Raw genomic sequence first — 21,423 nt, 5'->3', positions numbered from 1 at the left:
ATAAACTACCAGAAAACTGGAAGTAGCACTGTGGCTCAAGTGGTAGAGTGCAAGCCTTGAGCTGAAGAGCTTAGGGCCAGTGCCCAGGCCCAGAGTTCAAGCCCCATGACCGACAAAAAAAATAAAAAACAAACAAAAAAACCCCACCAAAAACACCAAACAAAACCCCAAAGAAACAGCAATGATAAAGCAGAGGTGATGATAAATGGCAATCATAGTTCTTAATTTGTATCAAGAAGGCAGGAGCTACGAGCTGGTGTCTCATAATCCTAGCTACTCAGAAGGTTGAGATCTGAGGATCATTGTTCAAAGCTAGCCTAGGCAGACAAATCCTCAAGACTTATCTTCAGTTAGCAAAAATCTGGTCCTGAAAGTGTGACTCAAATCTAGAATGCCAGCCATGAGTAACAAAGTTTAGGTCCTAAGTTCAGGCCCCACAATAAATAAATAGAAATAAATGGGAAGTGGTAGAGATAATGGCCTTTTGGAGGGATCAAGCCTGTCTATGAAGGGGAGCTGCTACTTAGCACCAGCTCATCATTAGCAGTTAATTGTTTTGTCCACTGAAAGTTTTGTTCTTCTGTGGGAAACTCAGGGTGGGGAAAAAGAGTTGGCTAGAAGAGGAGGATGGTGACTTTGAGCTGAAATGGGGTGCCTGACAGTTGGGTACAGAAAGCCCTATTGAAGTCAGGTCATCGTGTGTCTTTTATTCACACCAGATATTTTGTCTGTTTGTCATTGCAGGAATTGACATCCATAGGAAGAATTTGTAAAAGCCTCTCTCTGCCTAGAGCTTCAGGCCCAATGCATCTTCCTGCCACCTTAAACCACTGGTAAATATGTGTCCCTCCAACTTCTGTCGCAGTAAAGAGAAATATTTGCCGTTGCCTGTAGAATGTGATTTTTCCGGAACTATGCTTCCTTTCCTCTTATAGAAAAAAGACCATATACTGTGTCTAGGTATAGCTAGGTTCTGCTGTCTTTATGGTGGGATCTTAGGAAAATTGACCTTACAGTGTTTCAGAGAAGTATGTTGCTCTGTTTATACCTCCTGTTTATGTTGCCCTGTTTATATCCGGTTTATAGTCTTCAAAGTAAGTAGAGTTGCTTGCTTTGAAGACTAAAGGAGGAAATGTATGTGAAAATGCTTCAAAGGGAATGAAGTTATGGGCAAATATATGATATAATGTGATATGATATGAGATATAACATGTACTGTTGGGCTTGCCTGTGTAGATTATTAACTTCATTAACATACCTTTTTAAGCTGGAATCTCAGGGATAGGAAGAAATAGCTACTACTCTTAGCCTATCACTACCAAATGGAAGCATCTTCCTTTGGCTTTTGCTATTCTTTTTTTAACTTTTTATTCCCTAACTCCTTCCTGAGAAGGAACTAAAGCAGGGCACATCTAACAACTGATACACTAAAATGTGAACACTACTTTCACATGTATGTATGTTAGAAATATGGGTTTTAAATACCTATATTTTAAGGCTTCCAGAGTAGTCCTTTTAAGAGATAAGCATTTTTCTACCTTTTGTTTCTACCATTGTAGCTTCCATTTTTTTCAAAGAAGAATTAACTGTATCTTATGACTACTTTCATTTTTATTTTGAGATCAGGTCATTCATAGTTTACAAGTGTTCTCAGCAATGAACTTTCTCAGCACAGCCAAATGTCTGACCTCCATAGAAGTTGAAATAGGCAAACCTGTCCTTTATAACATTGTGTTCTGTGCTGAGACAAGAGTTGTTGAAATGATAGTGGTGAGCTATTGATTGGAAGGACTGCCATAAGCCAAGGATAGAATATGACCCATGTATCTTGATCTCAGCCAGAAGACGGCTTGTTTAATAATAATGACTGATTGCTCAGCTCCCACCATGTGGGTCAGATGTTCTTGTGACCTGATGAAACAAGTCACTGGGGGGTTATATGAAAGGGCAGTCAAGATAGGCAGACCCAGGGGTAGGAACCCAACACAGCCACAGAAGTTGGCTTTATCTTAATGGGATTTGGTAGATCCCAGCTTTGTATCCCATTTGGTAGAAAGGAAGATTTCTATAGTTAAGAGTTTTCTTGGAAACAGATGACTGCAGGTGGCAGGACATTTCATCTATTCAGCATACATGTGTTAACATCTACTTTAGGCTAAGGTACTTTATAGGGATTCATTTTTTGGTTACAGTTGGATTGAGTGTCTACTCTCTAGTGTTTAGGTTTGAATGAGGATAACTAAGAATACAGGCCCTCTGAGGGCTGGGATCTTTGCTTGTTTACTCACTGCTATATATCTACAGCTCTTAGAAAAATACCATATACCTTATTGTACCATATAAGTATATACTATTGGCTTGTGAATGAAATAAACAAATGACTAAATAGAAAGTGTAATTTCAAGTAGTAATAAATGCTATGAAAAAATAAAACAAGATGCGGGGGGGAAGATGGAGAGAAAAGAAAAAGGGAGAGACAGAAACAGAGATAGAAATAGACTTTTTACAGAGGAGGAGGAAGAGGAAGGGTTGTGTTTAGGCAGAGGAACGTCAAGTGAGAAGAAAAGCCTTTGACCTAGGATGTTTTTGGCTTGATACAGGAAGAGGATGGCAGCTAGAGTCTGGACTCAGTTGAGAGTGGTTGTGGGAAGGGACAGTGATTTGGAACAAAATCAAGTTTGTTGGTAGAGTCAGATTGTATAGGTCATGATAATGAGTTTGGATTTACTCTGAAAAGTTTAAGTATAATAGTTGACATCAGCTTTGTGCTGTACAATTGTTCCTCTGGATCTTGAGTGGAGAATAAATTTTGAGGATAAGACGATATTCACCACACTAAAGCTACCAGCACAACTATGTTTATTGCAGCATTATTTACCATAGCTAAGATATGGAACCAACCCAGATGCCCCTCAGTAGATGAATGATTAACCAGCAAAAAGCCAGAAGTAGAGGATGGCTCAATGGCAGAGCACAAGTCATGAGCAAAAATAAAAAGCTGAGTAAGAATATGAGGCCCTGAGTTCAAGCCTCAATACCAGCACATCCACACACACAAAAGATGAATATAAAAATGTTTTGTTGAACCTCAAAATCCCTTGGTGTTTTTTGTTTGTTTTTAGTTTTTTGTTTCATTTTGTGCTGTTTTGTTTTTCACGGTCAGGAGTTACAAAACCAAAACCTGTTTTATGATAGATTCAAACAGGTCAGAAGTGGATAGTGCTGGGACACGTATTGATCCACTCCTGCCTACTGCCCCATACAAGAATATGATCCAGGGGCTGGGAAGGTGGCTCAGTGGTAGAGCGCTTGCCTTGCATGCATGAGGCCCTGGGTTCGATTCCTCAGCACCACATAAGCAAAAAGAAAAAAGCCGGAAGTGGCGCTGTGGCTCAAGTGGTATGGAGCTGGCCTTGAGCTGAAGAGCTGAGGGACAGCACCCAAGCCCAGAATTCAGGCCCCACGACCGGACCCAAAAAGAAAAAAAAAAAAAAGAATATGACCCAATATCACCAGATGTTCTCTTTTTTTTTTTTTTTGGTCCGGTTGTGGGGCCTGAACTCTGGGCTTGGGTGCTGTCCCTCAGCTCTTCAGCTCAAGGCTAGCGCTCTACCACTTGAGCCACAGCGCCACTTCCGGCTTTTTGTTTATGTGGTGCTGAGGAATGGAACCCAGGGCCTCATACATGTGAGGCAAACCCTCTATCACTGAGCCGCCTTCCCAGCCCAGATGTTCTCATTTTTGAAGAGTGAAATTTCTTTTTTTTTTAAATTGATTTATTTATTTTTTATTGTGAAACTATCGTACAGAGGGGTTACAATTACATAGGCAAGGTAATGAGTACATTTCTTGTCAAGCATTGTTGCCTCCTCCTTTGTTTCCCCTTCCCATCATTCCCCCACCCTATCCTCCCACCCCCTCCACCTCCCAGCCAAAGTTGTAAAGTTCATTTTTCAATATGCTTTTTTCTTTTTGCTTATGTGGTGCTGAGGAATCGAACCCAGGGCCTCAGGCATGCAAGGCAAGCACTCTACCACTGAGCCACCTTCCCAGCCCCTGCATTTATATGGGCTGGAGCTTTGACAAGATGTTTTGATGACTGTGTTTACTTCATTGTTCATACATTTTACTTTTTTTCAGTCTTTTTATATGTTATCCCAAAAGTTCATTAACTGAAGGTTCATAAACTTCAAAACATGTTTGAAAAATTAGTCATTTTGTACTGAAAGTTAGATGTGATGTAATTCTATAGAGAAGGTCAAATATTTGGTTTTTTGCAAGGCCATAATGGTAGTAAGCATCATGGTTTTCAGGACCACAATTATATTGAGGATATTTTCAAAGTATCAAGCTATAGTATTAAAGATGAGATCTAGCAAAAAACTATATTGTGAAGGTTGTAATAGATGTATGAGTTTTAAGTCCCAATTCTACTCTCCCCCTCTAATCTTTGTGGACTGATAGGAGAAAATCAGTTCTGAACCTTACATATTTTTATCTATTTCTGACCTTCTGAATAAAATGGCAGCAACGCCAGATTGGCCCTGTCCATTTCCTGTACAAATCACTCTACTGAGCTTCTTCCATAGTCTCATGGCTCTCTTCAGTTTTTCCATTTCAGGCTACTTGGTGATTTCTTTAGGCCCCCTCAACAGTTCTGCTCCTTACCATCTTCTGCTCCAAAGCCTGTCTTCTTCCTTCTGCCTTTCTTTTTATTCCCTCTACCTCCAGCCTAGGGCTTGTGAAAATTCTCAGATTTCCGTTTTCGGAAACATTGAATTCCCACTATACGCTACTTAGTCTACTCAGGTGTTCTGTGGAAATGATGCAGAAAAGTGAGAAACCAATGCAGTATCCTGAATCCTAGGCACAGTGGTCAGTTCTATCTTTGGCATGTGTTTCAATACTCTTAAGAGTTCATTGAAAATATTCTGAATGGAAATTTGGGAGCATCTCCTCTTGGGAAAATGTTGTATTCTATGTCTAGAGCCAGTGGTTTAGGGCACAATGGAGATTTCAATGAAATGGTATTCAATTGGCACCAATCCTGGTTTTCCTTTGACTACTTTTCTCATAGAATAGAACTTAAATATAAACTTGAAAAAAGCTGGGTACCAGTGGCTCATGCCTATAATCCTAATTGCTCAGGAAGCTGAGATCTGAGGATCATGGTTTACAGCTATCCTGGGCAGAAAAGTTCCCCTGAGACTCTTAGCTCTAATTAGCCATTCAAAAACTGAAAGTGGTACTGTAGCTCAAGTGGTAGAGTGCTAGCATTGAGCACAAAGAGGCTCAGGGACTAAGCCCAGGTCCTGAGTTCAAGCCCCACAACTGACAAAAAACCCCACAACAAAACAAAACTAAACCAAAAACCAAACACAAACAACAACGCACAAAGAAAAAAAAATACTTGAAAGAAAGCCAGCTGCTGGTGGCACACACCAGAAGTCTAAGCTACTCAGAAGGTTGAAATCTGAGGATTATGGTTCAAAGCCAGCCTAGGCAGGAAAGTCCATTAGACTCTTATCTCTAACCATCAGAAAACCAGACATGGAGCTGTGGCTCAAAGTGGTAGAGTGCTACCTTTGAGGGAAAAAGCTTAGGAATAGCACCAAGGCCCTGAGCTCATGCCCTACCACTACCACCACCCACAAAAATATAGAAATAATTAAACTTACTGTAGTTGTAGCTGAAGGGTTTCTGCTCTTTCTTTCTCTTTCACTAAGTAATTTCAGGAACAGTTTATAAAAGGATAGAATTTTCCTATGTCACAGGAGATTTTCAGTAATGGGGCATTGCTACAATAGGCCATTGCAAGAAGATGCCTGAACTGATTAGCTTGTGGAGAGACAGTGGTGTGGGAACATTACCTTTCACCCTTTTGTACTTGAATTTTTTAGGATTTTTGCCCTTAACAAGGATAATTGTGGGGCTGGGAAGGTGGCTCAGTGGTAGAGTGCTTGTCTTATATGCATGAGGCCCTGGGTTTGATTCCTCAGCACCACATAAGCAGAAAATAAAAAGCCGGAAGTGGTGCTGTGGCTCAAGTGGTAGAGTGCTAGCCTTGAGCTGAAGAGCTGAGGGACAGCGCCCAGGCTCAGAGTTCAGGCTCCATGACCAGACCAAAAAAAAAGGATAATTGTATAATAACTGTATCCCTTTAACTTTTAATCAACAATCTAGAAAAAATTTAAGTTCCTTTACACATGGTCAGTGTGTCTTATTTGAATCCATGGCCTCAAAGTGTGGCTTGTCTTTATTTAGTCTGCAGCTTCATGTCCGCTACCAGTTTAGGACTTCTGTTCTTCAACTTGAGTTTCAAAATTCTACACATAGTCAATAATTCATTTAACTGCTTCAGACACAAAGGATTTTAAGTGAAGAAGTTTAGTTGCCATGAACTGACCCACAAATTAGGCCCTATCACTGTCACACAGACTTGTAGATCCAAGTTTTAACTATGTTGTGGCACAGAACATGAGACTTAGATCCATTATAGTTTCTAATCCGTTGTTCATTCACCCCAACCTCCTTCTTTGTCTTAAGAATCTTAGTTATCATAAGGAAAATTCTCAAATTGAAATTTGCATCAAGTGTTACCTCTCTGAATGTGAAGAGTGCAATTCAGTGACTAGAACCCAGGGTGCCGGTTACCACAATGTGTTGAAGTATCTCTCTGGGGTGCCATTTTGTTTGTGTTACTAGCAATGTTAAAAGCTGTTTACCCGAACAACATAGGTGAATCTTACCTAGGCATGATACCATTTTGTACAGCAGTGAAATTCTTAGGTGTTGGTATTTCTCCAAGAGATTTACTCATTGGATTTTAAGCTTTTTAAACAAGCAGGAAATTGTGTCACATTTGCTGGCCATGTGTAAAAACAAGATGTTTTCCTCTTTCTCATCTAGTCACTATTTGAATACAAATAGAGTGGAATATATTTTTTGTCTTTTCTCCCTCCACCTCCTTGGTTTAAGGAAGTAAATATTAGATTGTGTGTGAGGTTGTCACTAAAACAAGAAGGCCTATTTCATCTCCAATGATTAATGGTTGTCATAGGACAAAATCATCCAGAGTGTGCCATGGACTGATTTAGACAAGGCACCATCTGATGCTGACTTAACAGCAGTGCCTTCATCCTGCAATCTCCTTATCAACATAGGGATGACTCATGCACTCTTCCCCTCACTCTGAGAGGATGTCACTGCTCTGCTGACTAGGGAATGATTGAATAATACATGGTTTCTGCAGCGGTATACTTGAAAAAACAACGATATTATTTGTGCCTGTTGAATTCAATTTTCACTGTTACGATTAGTTAGGGATTGCTTCTTAGAAAGCTTTTCAGGAGAGACCTGGAATCCCTTTAAGGTGTGTATATGCAAATATAATTTCTGTATACTATATTTGTTTGTTTTTAGAAGGTGACACTCTCCTGCTAAATTATTATACTTAGTCGTAGCATTCTAAATGTGGTTACTTCTTGATAGCTTTGTGTGGCAAGCATTCACTCTAAAATGGCTTTCCTGTTTGATGGAGCAAGAGTGAGAATATATCTGTGCTTTAAAGCAGGGCACCTTGAATGCAATGTGTAGCTTCCAGGATTGTCCTAATATGGACTCAGAAGCTGGACATACTCTCTCTTGTAAATTGGGACTGCTGTAATTTGAAAAGGAAACAAAGGCACCTTTATGCTTTTTTTTTAAATGGTCAATTTCAGTTTTTCCTTAGTTTCATTGTCCAGTCCCTTCTCCAGCCAAGAAAAAAATCTTTTCCAACAGAATTCATAGCTTCAGATGTTGTATTTGTTCCCCAAGTTCATATTTACAGTATTCTAGCTGCCTACAAACACAAGTATTTTAAAGTATTTAAAATTAAAGGCCAGAATTTTAAAGATCAGAAAATTCTAGTCTTTTTTTTTGGGGGGGGGTCCGGTCGTGGGGCCTGAACTCTTGGCCTCGGCGCTGTCCCTGAACTCTTCAGCTCAAGGCCAGCTCTCTACCACTTGAGCCACAGTGCCACTTCCAGCTTTTTTTCTTTTTGCTTATGTGGTGCTGAGGAATTGAATCCAGGGTCTCAGGCATGCAAGGCAAGCGCTCTACCACTGAGCCACCTTTCCAGCCCCAGTAGTTGTACAAAGGCGTTGCCATTTAACAAAGTAGTTTATGAATACAATATGTGTTGATCAGTGTCATCCCTTTCAACCATCTCTACCCACCCTTTTCCTTACTCTTAGAAATTTCACTCTTCATCTCTAGCCATAAAAGAAATGCAAATCAAAACAACATTGATATACCACCTCACCCCAGTTAGAATGACTATAATCAAGAACTCTAATAACAACAGATGCTGGAGGGAACGTGGACAGAAGGGAACCCTACTGCATTGTCGGTGGGAGTGTAAACTTGTTTAACCACTTTGGAAAGTAGTATAGAGGTTCCTCAAAAGATTCCACATAGAGCTCCCCTAGGACCTAGCAATTCCACTTTTGGGCATTTACCCAAATGATCACAAACAAGACCACACTAAAGCTACCAGCACAACTATGTTTATTGCAGTATTATTTACCATAGTTAAGATATGGAACCAACCCAGATGCCCCTCAGTAGATGAATGGATCAAGAAAATGTGGTATATATACACAATGGAATTCTCTGCCTCCATCAGAAAGAATGACACTACCCCATTTGTTAGGAAATGGAAAGACTTGGAAAAAATTATCTTAAGTGAAATAAGCCAGGCCCAAAGAAACATAGGTCCCATGTTTTCCCTTCTTTGCCATAACTAATATATGTCTGAGACAAGCAGAAAAGGTCAGATAAGTTGATGTTAGGTGAAATGAACCCCAAGATAAGTATTCAAATGTTTTTTTTTCTTGCGATTGTTTCTAACATATTTATAAGATGATTTCTTTGTTGCTTTTTATGTCCCTCCCCCATGATATAACCCCTGATTTCACTGTATTTGATGTTGGTATAATTTGTGGAGGGGAAGGAAAAAAAACAAATCGTTTAAATAGGGATACAGGTGAACCCATTGCAACAATGAGATGTACTAGGCGTTATATTGAAAAATGAACTTTACAACTTTGGCTGGGAGGTGGAGGGGGTGGGAGGATAGGGTGGGGGAATGATGGGAAGGGGAAACAAAGGAGGAGGCAACAATGCTTGACAAGAAATGTACTCATTACCTTGCCTATGTAATTGTAACCCCTCTGTACGATAGTTTCACAATAAAAAATAAATAAATCAATTTAAAAAAAAAAGAAATTTCACTCTTCAAAAATGAGAACATCTGGGCTGGGAAGGCGGCTCAGTGATAGAGGGTTTGCCTCACATGTATGAGGCCCTGGGTTCCATTCCTCAGCACCACATAAACAAAAAGCCGGAAGTGGCGCTGTGGCTCAAGTGGTAGAGCGCTAGCCTTGAGCTGAAGAGCTGAGGGACAGCACCCAAGCCCAGAGTTCAGGCCCCACAACCGGACCAAAAAAAAAAAAAAAGAGAACATCTGGTGATATTGGGTCATATTCTTTTTTTTTTTTTTCTTTTTGGGTCCGGTCGTGGGGCCTGAATTCTGGGCTTGGGTGCTGTCCCTCAGCTCTTCAGCTCAAGGCCAGCTCCATACCACTTGAGCCACAGCGCCACTTCCGGCTTTTTTCTTTTTGCTTATGTGGTGCTGAGGAATCGAACCCAGGGCCTCATGCATGCAAGGCAAGCGCTCTACCACTGAGCCACCTTCCCAGCCCCTGGATCATATTCTTGTATGGGGCAGTAGGCAGGAGTGGATCAATACGTGTCCCAGCACTATCCACTTCTGACCTGTTTGAATCTATCATAAAACAGGTTTTGGTTTTGTAACTCCTGACCGTAAAAAACAAAACAGCACAAAATGAAACAAAAAACTAAAAACAAACAAAAAACACCAAGGGATTTTGAGGTTCAACAAAACATTTTTATATTCATCTTTTGTGTGTGTGGATGTGCTGGTATTGAGGCTTGAACTCAGGGCCTCATATTCTTACTCAGCTTTTTATTTTTGCTCATGACTTGTGCTCTGCCATTGAGCCATCCTCTACTTCTGGCTTTTTGCTGGTTAATTGGAAATGAGTTTTGTCTCTGACCCTCATGATTTTTGGATCTCAGGCTCCAGAGTATCTGGGATTATATACCTGAGCCACCAATACCTGACCCTCTTTATTTATTTATTTATAATTTACTTTATTGTTATTATAGAGGTGATATATGGAGGGATTACAATGACATGAGTCAGGTAATTAGTACATTTCCTTCTGTACAGTTCCCTCTGTTCCCTCATTTTCTTCCAGTCTCTCCCTCCCATTTCCACCCATGAGTTGTATAGTTCACTTTTATCAGTGTCCAGAGAGCTTCACGGCTGTATATTTTCATCCTTTTCCCCCTCAAGTTCTGTACCTTCTCCCAACCCTTCCAATGATGTACATTTGAATACACCATATATAAGGTGGAGAAGGCAGAATGATTAAAAACTAAAAAAAAAAAAGAGGTCTCTGTTTTCTATATCTTGGAATTCATTTCTGTGTGTGTTTGTGGGGGGTGGTGGTGCCCATCCTGAGGTGCTTTCAATGAGCCTCTTTGTCCTCAAGGCTAGCACTCTACCACTTGAACCACAGTACCACTTCTGGCTTTTTCTGGGTGGTTTATTGGAGATCAGAGTTTCACAGGCTTTTCTGTCTGTCTGGCTTCAAACCATGATCCTCACATCTTGGTCTCCTGAATAGCTAGGATTACAGGTGTGAGCTACCAGTACCTGGCTCAGTATGTATATTTTTTATATAAATATGAAGAAGCACTTAGGCATTGCACCTTTGTGATTCTCTCCTAACAGTGTCCTCTGTGGTCTCACTCTATATGATTATCTAGAATTCTATGTAGTTTGTCATATCCCAATGTGTTTTAGATCTAATTTCTGCATATCAGAGAGAACATATGGTGTTTGGCTCTCTGAGCTTAGCTTACCTCACTTAACATGATTTGCTCTAGTTCCATCCATTTCCCTGCAGATGACATTATTTTATTCTTTCTAAGGCTGTGTAAAATTCCATTGTGTATAGGTACCACATTTTTTGGATCCACTCATCTATTGTGGGCCATCTGGGCTGTTTCCATATCTTGGCTATCGTGAATAGTGTGGCAATGAACATGGATGTGTAGGTGTCTTTATTATATACTGGCTCATGATGTTCAAGGTAGATGCCCAGGAGTGCTATGGCTGTTGAACCTCTCTTTCTCTCTCTCTTTCTCTCTCTCTTGCTAATCCTGGGCTTGAACTGGAACTCTGGGCTTGGGCACTGTTCCTGTGCTCTTCAGCTCGAGGCTTGTGCTCTACCACTTGAGCCACAGTGCTACTTCCAACTTTTTCTGCTTATGTGGTGCTAAGGAATTGAACCCAGGGCCTCATGCATGCAAGGCAAGCACTCTACTACTGAGCCAACTTCCCAGCCCTCTTTTTAAATAGGGAAAATAAATTTAAAATAACAGGGAGCAAAATTATTGGAATAATGAAAAATACAATTTTTTGTATTTCTTGTATTTTTTATATTTGTATTTTTAAAAGATAGCTATGCATGTCTAAGGGAAAAGAACGCAATAATGTAATTTTTATGTTTTCTTTATAAATATCAAGTCATATTAGTCTTGAAACATATAATGTTCTCTATATAATGTGATTAGTTCATAAAATTACCATGTTGGGAACATTTATACAAATTTATTAATCATGTTTGTTATTAAATATTTCCAGTTCTTTTAAGTAGAACTGAACTATTGAACCTGAAAGTTGACCATTTCTTAGGGATTTTTTTCCTTCTTTGAAAAGCAGGCAAAAATAATAAAACTGGACAATAGACGTCACCAACATTTTGATAGTATTGGGATTTGAACCCAGTCTTGTGCTTGCTAGACTGGCAGGATACTGATGAGCCATACCTCTAATCCTGTTTTCATCGGTCACTTTTTCGGATAGGGTTTTCCTTTTCTCCAGGGTGTATACCTGACATGCAATTTACCCATTTGAGGCTTTCCATCATTGCTGGATCATAGGTGAGTTCCACCACATCCAGTTTTCCTCCATGGAGATAGAGTTTTGCAATCTTTTCTGTCTGGGCTGGCCTGGCACCACAGTCCTCTCAATCTCACTGTCTCAAGTAGTTTAAGATGACAGGCTGAATTACCATGTCTAGGCAATGGGTTGAGAAAGAGTCTCTTCAACCTTAATCCTCCTATTCCCAACCTTCCGGATTACAAGTATAACCCACCAACTTGTAAAAAAAATATTCTTTTTGTTCGATAGGCAGCAATCATACATAGTTACAGATACGATATAGCATGTAATAATCAGATCAGGGTAATGAGCTTTTCTACTGCTTCTGATATTTATCATTTCTTTGCATTTGGGAGCATTCAGAATCCTCTCTACTGGGTGTCTTGAAATATTCAATTAATTGTTGTTAATCATAGCAATCCTATTGTGCTATAGGACATTAGAAGTTATTATTCCTATCTAAGTGTATCCAGTACCTCTTGCTGCTACCACTATCTTAATGAGACAAGGGGTCATTACTGTTTTTGGGAAGGAGGGCTGTGCCTCCTGAAGTATCTGGTGGATTATAGAAAAGGAAGTTCATAACAGTAAAAAAAAAAAAGTCAAGAAATGGACCTAAAACCTGAATAGCTATGTGACTTGCATCCTGTTTTGGGAACTACCCTGATGAGCTTTTTTTTTTTTTGATATTACCTTTCTCCTCACAGTCATATTTGTAAGCTTCTGAAAACTAAAATCTAGTAAGGATGGAGGCAGTATTATCAGCCATTTTTATTTTGACTAATATCCTTAGTTTTGGGGTGAGAGCTTGTCATACTTGATATGCTAGACAGTGCATGAGGGGTCTGGAACTCTTACCTTGGCCACATACAAGGCTCCGACTCCCACCTACTCTAGAACAACTAGCCCTCCCAGGCACTTCTGGTACAAAAATGATACTAGCAGTCTAGAATGCCATTGTTCATTCACATGCAGCACTCACTCAGGGATGGGGTGGAGTTCAGGGAAATCTGGCATCCAACAACATAACAGCCTCTGTGGGGCTAGAAAGGCAGAGTTGCAATGGAGAAGGCTCCAGTGGCCTCATATATTCTAGATGGCTACATAGCAGAACTGAATAGTGAGTTGTATGCTAACTATTGCATGGTGTCATTTTGTACTAGCAGCATCAGGAGAGAATTCTATAGTAGGCCAAGCAGAAGTGAGCCAACAGAGGGACTCTTAGCTTTCTGGCATTCTCTAGAGATCTAGAGGGGTCTGCATGCTGACCCAAGTTTTCTGGTGCTCATGAGATCCAGACCATCCTAATACTTGAATATTTACCATTTTTGTGATGCTTTTCATTTAATTTATTGTGGCAGGTTTATAACCAGTTGCATGCTATATCTCTTGACCGTGGTAAGTCAAAATTACAAAAAATAAACAACAGAGAGGCATTAGCTGGCTGCTTAGGATATGCTGCAGTGGGCCTGTGTCAATAGTTGTGAGCTGTGAGTTTATAATGACACTTAAAGCATGAACAGATGTATATATTTGTATTAAGGATATCACACACATACACACACAGGTAAACCCCTTGTCTCCATGTGTATATATTTCTAAGGAAATTTCTGTTGAGGAGAACTTATGGATAGTTAGGAAAAGAATTGTCAATAACTTGGGACTGACAGTTTCTCATTATCAACTGGGTCAGATAATGCATCGCAGGAAATATTTTTAGTTGTACATAGTCAAAACTTTGTAAAGCCAGCTGCCAGTGGCTCATACTTATAATCCTAGTTAATCAGGAGGCTGACATCTGGAGGAATGGAGTTCAAAGCCAACATGGTCAGAAAAGTCCATGAGACTCCATCTCTAAGATAACCAGCAAAAAGCTGGGCTGGAGGTGTGGCTCAAGTGGTAGAGTACTGGCTGAGTAAGCAATTTGAGCTCAAATCCCAGTACCAGCAACACAAATAGATGCTTGTAATAAATCCACAAATAAGGCAAGTTTACAGTATGTACACAGTATAGTACATTGCAATGCAATGTATTAAAGCTGTTCTATATATTTGTTTTAAGAAATTATTTCAAAGATAAGAGGCACTAAAATGACTCAATGCTGCCTTGATTGGCATTAAGTGGGCTGTATATGTAGGAGCTAATGAGGGGCCAGAAATCAGGCCCACAAAGGCCTTGCCATTGTGTTTTAGAAAGGATTTGCTTGGCAAAATTCTAAGCTACATTGCTGCTTCATGTGCCAGATGATGCCTTGTGTTTTATAACTCTTTAGATTGCCTCTTCAACATCAAGTTTGTAATTTGTTTACTTGTTTATTCAGCCAACATTTATGGAGTAGCTAGTAGTATTTGTGTCATACATGTGGAATGCACTCATATACCTTTTCTCATTTAAGAGTGCTAATTTCAGAGCACTATTACATGAGTGGGCAATACCTGACATTGGTTGATTAATGAAATTGTTTCCTTTCCTTTTTCATTTCTCTTCTTTTTTTCCCCCTTACCCTTTCCTTTTCTTACTGAGATTTGAACTCAGGGTCTCACATTTGCTAGGCAGGTGCTTTTTATCATTTAAGTCATGCCTCTAGTTCCTGGGACAGTGTGGGCTGTGATCCTCTTACTTGTGCTTCCCATGTCACTGAAGATGGTAGAAGCTGGTCAATGCTCTTTTTATGCCTGGACTGGCTTTGAGCCTTAGTCTCTGATTTCTGCTTCTCAGGTAGGATTATAGGATTGAGCCCCTATGTCCAGCTGATCAGTATTTCTTAATAAAGTCTTTCCTTTTTCCTTCTTCTGTACTTATAAACAGAGAAACCTATGGTTCTAGCTGGGCCATTTAAGAAGGAACTTGGGACAGGTGACAGGAAGGCTTCTATGGGAGCTGTGCTGGATAGCCATTCTCAGGAACAGAGGAGGTGGGAATCTTCTACTGAGTGTGAGAGTGGGGAGGGTGGGATGTGCTTGTGGCTTTGAGGAAGATGGAAACTATTTGGAACAGCTGACAGAAGTTGAGCACCATGAGCTGAATAAGAACTGAAAGGAAGACCTGCTGGGTGCCTGAGAGGAAGCCTTCATGTCAGCAGGTGTGGTTTGGCTATGTAGCATGGAAATTGGAGCCAGATGAGACTGGGGACAAAAGGAGAGGGCTGAGGGGCAGAGGTCAGATATTTGTGGGCCTGTTGACATAAGCAGACTTGGAGTAAGAGCTGTTTCTGACCCTGAGCATGTGGCCAAATAGGGAGCTGTTGAGGTGAAGAGCAGGGGAGAAGAGGAGTCAAGGGATGCTGGGCAATACTTCATTTCCACATAGCTTATAAAGCCCTTTATCTCTTAGCATGTTTCCCATCTTCTATGCCATGTTGGACCATTTGCACATGCTCTTCTTTTCTCCTTTTTCTTTGGCATAATTCCTTCCTTTGTCAAATGCTGGCCTACTCATCATGCCTGGGAAAGCTGTTTCAGATTGCTCTCTGCTCCATCTGCTGTTAGAGCCCTTTACCCTGTCCACACATGTCTCTTTGTGTAGTATAGAGGCAGCTTTTGGGCCTCTGGTATTTGGTATTTGGCACTCTTTGAGTGCAGGACTGTCTCCAATACATGGCAGAGTACCTGGTACCGGTGGGAGGGAGGTAATGGTATTCAGTAAGTGCTTGCTGAATTAATGCATGACTGTTTTGCTGCAGAATTAGTAGTAGAACACAGCGTTAGAGATGAAAGAAAACTGAGGTCAGCTAGGCTAATTCAATCTACCTTGCAGTTCATAGAGAAATATGTGGATCTGATGTCATAGAACTTCTTCCAAGCAGAGCAAGGACTCAGATGCATGTCCTCTGGCCACCATCACCAGATTTCTTCACTGTGCCATGATGGTCTCTTCCTGAATCTTTTAACTGTATAAGGAGGGCAGTCCTCTGCTAAGTGTCTAGATACAGTTGAATGTCATTATTCATAGTGTTAGGCTGTCTAATTTTTTCATGTGGGGAGAAAAACCATGTTCTGACAATGTGAGGAACTTTTCCCCTGTGGGGTGCCAGGTTTACAACAGCCCTGACCTCACTGCTTCCCCTTCCCTTTCCTGGTCTGTCCTAGTTTATCTTTGTGTAGGGTAAGCATCAGCAACTGTTTCTAAGTAAATAGAGGAGTTGCACATTTAAGGGTTATGGTGTCAGATATTCAGTGCCTTTTGCTTCAGTCAATACCTTTCTGGCTGCTGTCATCATCCAAATTGCCCTAATTTAATATGTGTTAAAGACAAGTAGTATACAATCAAAATTTCCTTCTTGGGGCCAACTGCAGAACTGGAAACCTACCGAAAAAGGGAAATCTCAGGAAAGGAGGGGTGGGATATTCTGTGCAAACCATTTTTTTGTCCATGGGGAGAGAAAAAAAAGAAAAAGGTAAATATGTCGACTTCTAGACTAATCCCTGTAAAATGAGAGAGCTTTTGGGCAATATGACTTTAGAATGCTCTGTTTTGAGTTAAGGTACGGTCGTTTGCTTGTTTTGGCTGACACCGTTTTGTCAGGTTGTTTCAGATCACTGAGGATCATCTGAACTTTCTCCTCATCACCCTTGGTCCAAAGTATTTAGGGTCAGTCCAGGATTTGGCACAGGAAGAGGTTCTGGTTTGAACCTTTGGGCTCCTCTGTTAACTAGCAAAACAATATGTGGCTAAGACAGTCTCCATTTTGGAAAATGTCTCTGGAGCTCTGGAATACTTTAAGGAGTTCTGCATCACTGCTTCCCCTGAGTACTTCTGTGTGCTTCTAGTTTTTTTTTTTTTTAAAGTAAGAACTACATAATGTATAGTGTCTCCTTTAGTCCAGAAATCCGGTGGCTTAGAGCAAGCCAAGGGTCTTTGGTCTTAAGGATTTCTGAAGTCACTTTGGATCATCTTGGCTTCCAGCCACATGGAAGCCTCTGATCCTCCCTAGGCTAATTTTCAGTTCCAGACATTGAGCTGGAAGTACACCAGCCAAGGATTTGGCCCGCATCAGGAAGTACTTTGATTTGCTATATTCTCTCTTTGGCATCTACTGATTTTCTTTAGGGATATCCCCTTCCTTGGAAAAAAAAAATAACTCTCAAGTAACGCCTGACTGACTGATGAGCTAAGAAGGCGATCCAGCCAGGCATTTCCATTCAGAGATCATGACTTGTCAATCACAGGTCACTGGGTGAGAAGGGCACACTAACATTAAAATGCCCCTTGCTTCTGGGAGTGATTCCCGCCCCCCCCCCCCAGTTGTGGGGCTTGAACTCTGGGCCTAGGTACTGCCCCTCAGCTCTTCAGCTGAAGGCTAGCACTCTACCACTTGAGCTACAATGCTCCACTTCCGGGTTTTTCTGTTTATGTGGTGCAGAGGAATCAAACACAGGGCTTCATGCATGCGAGGCAAGCATTCTACCACTGAGCCACCTTCCCAGCCTTGAGATAGAACCAGCTTTGTGTATAGCGGGCTTTAACTCACAGGGAGTTCTAAAGTAATAGCCATCACACTGCGGGGCTGTGACCCAAAGAACTATCCTAAGTGGTCATCTCCCTTGGTCTACAACCTTAAGTTCTTTCTCTTCTAGGAGTGTGTGATTTTTCTGTGGTGCCAGGGAAGTGTGATTTTAAAGGGGTAGAGTTAGAAGGAGGTGTGTGTGTGTGTGTGTGTGTGTGTGTGTGTGTGTGTGTATCTGAGAAGTGTGTTGGGATCTTGTCCTGAAACTCTCTGATGATCAGGATAAAGATCCTAATATATCTAAGCCTTACCCTTCCTTTTTCCCAGTAGCCCTGTTAGGGTGTTTGAGTTATGTGGCCAACCAAAACACTATTCCCCTCCCAGTTTTGCTGAACATGTAGACTTTATGTTCATGATATCAATCATAATAGTGATTCTTCCTTCATTTGTCATCTCTAGACACAAGTTGTTCACCAGAATCAACAGCATAAGCCCAGTCAGGATATCTATAGCAAGATGGTGACATTTAGGGATGGTTTTTGTGTTTTATTTATCTATTTATCTATCTGTTTACCTAAATCTGCTGAATTGCCCATATTTCTTTTATCATATCCACAAGAACATTGTGGAACTCTTTCAAGAATGGCTTTAGTGAAAATTTGCTCATTGCTGGTCTAGTCTAACTTAATTTGCTTCTTGCTCATGGTGAACCTGTTTCAGTTTGTTGATGTGTCTTCTAAAACCTTCCTTATGTTAATATAGTTCCTTATCTTACAGAACTATTTTTCTTCTCATAGGTTCCTGAAGGGTTACTGAAAGTGACTCATGAGTGACAGTTGCACTTTCTTTTAGCTGCCATGGAAGTGATTCATCTGAATGTGAAAACGTAACATTGCTTGAAGTGGCTGTGACTCTCCTTCTGGCTCCACCTGTCTTCTGCTTCTGTAACCTCTTACCAGAGTTATCCTTTCCGGAAAGCTCCTCTCTTATATGGAGGAAGAGGAAACAGCATGGCTGTTTCTCTTGTAACATTACACTGGCAGACCTGTTACCTCTTTGCTTTTCTTCTTGCACTGATTATAGCTTCAAAACAAAAGTAACAACAAACAGATAAAATACTCTGTCCCCTGAAGGTAATTCACATGCCACATCTTCCCATGACCTTAGCTTTTTGGACCATATTTGGAGCAATAAAGCTACTAACTGTTTGGTGTTCACTGTGTTCCTTTTCTTGTGGCTCAGAAGCATGGAGAGGCATTTGGATCATTGCAATGCTTAGAGTGTTTTATTGCCTTTGAAAGGACTTTGCAGAGCTTTCCTGGCTTTCAATCTCCTTACCCTTTTTGGACTACAGATTTTCTTCCAAACTCAGATAATCTATGACTCCTCATCTATCCTTCTGAGGCCTTTGCTGGTCACCATCCTGTTCTCTCTAATTGTGTGACTGGCTTCTTGGGCTGCCTGGCACAATTTTGTAAAACAGAGTTAGTGACTCACAACAGGATTTAGCCCTGCTGACCACCCAGAATTTTTCTTCCTTCTCTTACGCCCCAAGAGACAAACTCTTCAGGACTCACACCCAGGGCTGGGTTGGGCTTGGCTGGGCTTGGCTGGGCCAGGCTAGGCTGGGCTGGGCAAGGCCAGGGAAGTCCACTAAGAACTTCTCGGGGTTGAGTGTTCCTGGAGCATCTGGGCCCTTCCCCAAGCTGAGGCACAGGACTAGGCCCCAACACCCAACTCAGAGGTCAGAGTAGATACTGTCCAAGGATGGGCTGGGAGTCTAAATAGGAAGCACAATGTTGGGCAAGGAAAAAGAGAAGGAAGTTGGAAAGTCTCTGATGAATAAAGATACTCAGGTCTGCAATCCAATGGGACTTGGGCAAGCCAAACTCTCTGCTGTTATGCAGTTTGGTGTTGGCCATCCTATCTTGGGATAACTAAATCTAAGGAGGAATTCTGTCCTGGTGCCTGGTAGTGCCTCACATTTCTTCATTTCAGACTTGTCATTCTTGTAGAGGAAAGCATCTCAACTCTATTATTACAGATTTGGGATCATTACGTCTCAGGCTGTATTGAAATGTCTCCCATTATTGTCAATGGAAAAGGACTTAAAAAGAAAAATCACAGTGAGGGATGTTTGATTTAAGGACAGCTTTTAAAAGAGCCTACTTTAGGAATGTACATTTGCATACAAACAATGAAAGTGCTAATTAAAATGATTCTCACATCATCATTTCTGCAGTGCAGAGACTGCTGCTTGGCAACACTTACATAGTGGAAGTAAGTGTACTTTGAAAATAATATTGTTCCATCCATCTAATCAACTAAGACATATTGCGAGCCTTTTATTTGCGAGGCTCTGGGCTAGAACCACTGTGTGTGTGTGTGTGTGTGTGTGTGTGTGTGTGTGTGTGTGTGTGTGTTGGGGGGAGACTCAAGTATAAAATCTAATACTTGCCTTTCAGGGTGATCATGGGGATTGTCTGAGGAGTTTCCTGGGATGTGACACTACTGGGGAATTCCTGGGAGAACCTACTTGAATTCGTAGTCACCTTATCTCAGGAGTCCAAAGGTTGGCAGGAATGAACAGAGTACCAGAAATATACCACCTACTGAGAAAGGCTACACCTATTCCGATTGCTTTAGAACGTGTAAGCATTCTGCCCTGTATATAAGATTTCTTCCCCCTCCAAATTGAGTAGTCTAATTTCTTTTGGAATATATAGCCAAATGTTTAAAGTATTTCTGCCATTATCATTCTTACTGGCATCAGCTATAATAGGCACCTGCTGGCTTAGACTTTGCCCTGGGGAGTGGTATGTGTGCGTGCATGTGCGTGCGTGCGTGCGTGCGTGCGTGTGTGTGTGTGTGTGTGTGTGTGTGTGTGTGTGTGTGTGTGTGTGCGCGCGCTGATCTATCCAGGAGATGATGTGAAAATCTTTCAGCTACCTGCAGTGGAGCAACTGGTTCCTTATCTTTTCTTTTTCTTTCTTTCTAAAGTATTTTAGAACACAGTCTGGAGCACTGTTGATGCAGTGTAAATATTTGTAGATGGAAGTTTATTAACTTTGTGCTTAAGAGAAGAGTCTGGAGTCACATAGACTCAGTTTCAAACCCTGGCTGTCCGCCATTTGCTGGCTTTATGATATTACTGTATGATTTACCTCTGTGAGCTTCATTTTCCTCATTTGTGATACTGGGATTAATCTAAGGAAAGTTATAATATTAATATAATTCCAATGATAGGCTGCATATGTAATGTAGAGTAACTCATATTCTGGAGTCATGCTGCTTTAAAATTTTTAAAAAATAGTTTTTATAAAGGTAATATACAGTGGGGTTACCATTTCATTGCTCAGGTAATGAGTACATTTCTTTTTGGACAATGTTATCCCCTCCTTTGCTCTCTCCAAGTTTTTTCCTCCCATCCCCACTCACAAGTTGTATAGTTTATTTTCAACATAGTGTCTTTGCTTAACTTCAAATTATACATAAGTCTGGGTAAGTTGCTGAACTTCTCTGGACCTTGATTTTCTTATCTATGAAACAGGAATAATAATACCCTTACCAGAGGGTTATTAAAGGTAAGAATTATAAAACATCCTGCCTATCACGAGAAACATTATATACATGTTTGTTAAAATTAAAAATTAAGCTGGATGCTGGTGGCTCATGCCTGTAATCCTAGCTACACAGGAGGCTGAGATCGAGGATCATGGTTCAAAGCCAGCCTGGGCAGGAAAGGACATGAGACTTTTATCTCCCATTAACTACCTTAACACTGGAAATAAAGCTGTGGGTCAAAGTGGTAGAGTGCTAGCCTTGAGCAGAAGAACTCAGGGACAGTGCCCAGGCCCTCAGATCAAGTGCCATGGCTGACAAAAAATAAAATAAATAT

General features: G+C 40.9%; 1 protein-coding gene across 6 annotated transcripts in view; it reads left to right on the top strand.

The window, feature by feature from the left end:
• The window catches only part of Sorbs1 (sorbin and SH3 domain containing 1), a 236,646-nt gene that overhangs the window by 66,726 nt on the left and 148,497 nt on the right, over positions 1-21,423 (top strand). For all 6 annotated transcript variants that reach the window (XM_013017802.1, XM_013017801.1, XM_013017804.1 and 3 more), the window contains exon 2: positions 745-833. The gene's annotated coding sequence lies outside the window, so the exon portion shown is untranslated. The remainder of the gene's footprint in view (positions 1-744; positions 834-21,423) is intronic.

The sequence above is a fragment of the Dipodomys ordii genome, unplaced genomic scaffold (assembly GCF_000151885.1).
Source record: "Dipodomys ordii isolate 6190 unplaced genomic scaffold, Dord_2.0 Scaffold36, whole genome shotgun sequence".
Classification (NCBI taxonomy): Eukaryota; Metazoa; Chordata; class Mammalia; order Rodentia; family Heteromyidae; genus Dipodomys; species Dipodomys ordii.
This window is presented reverse-complemented; position numbering and strand designations above follow the sequence as displayed.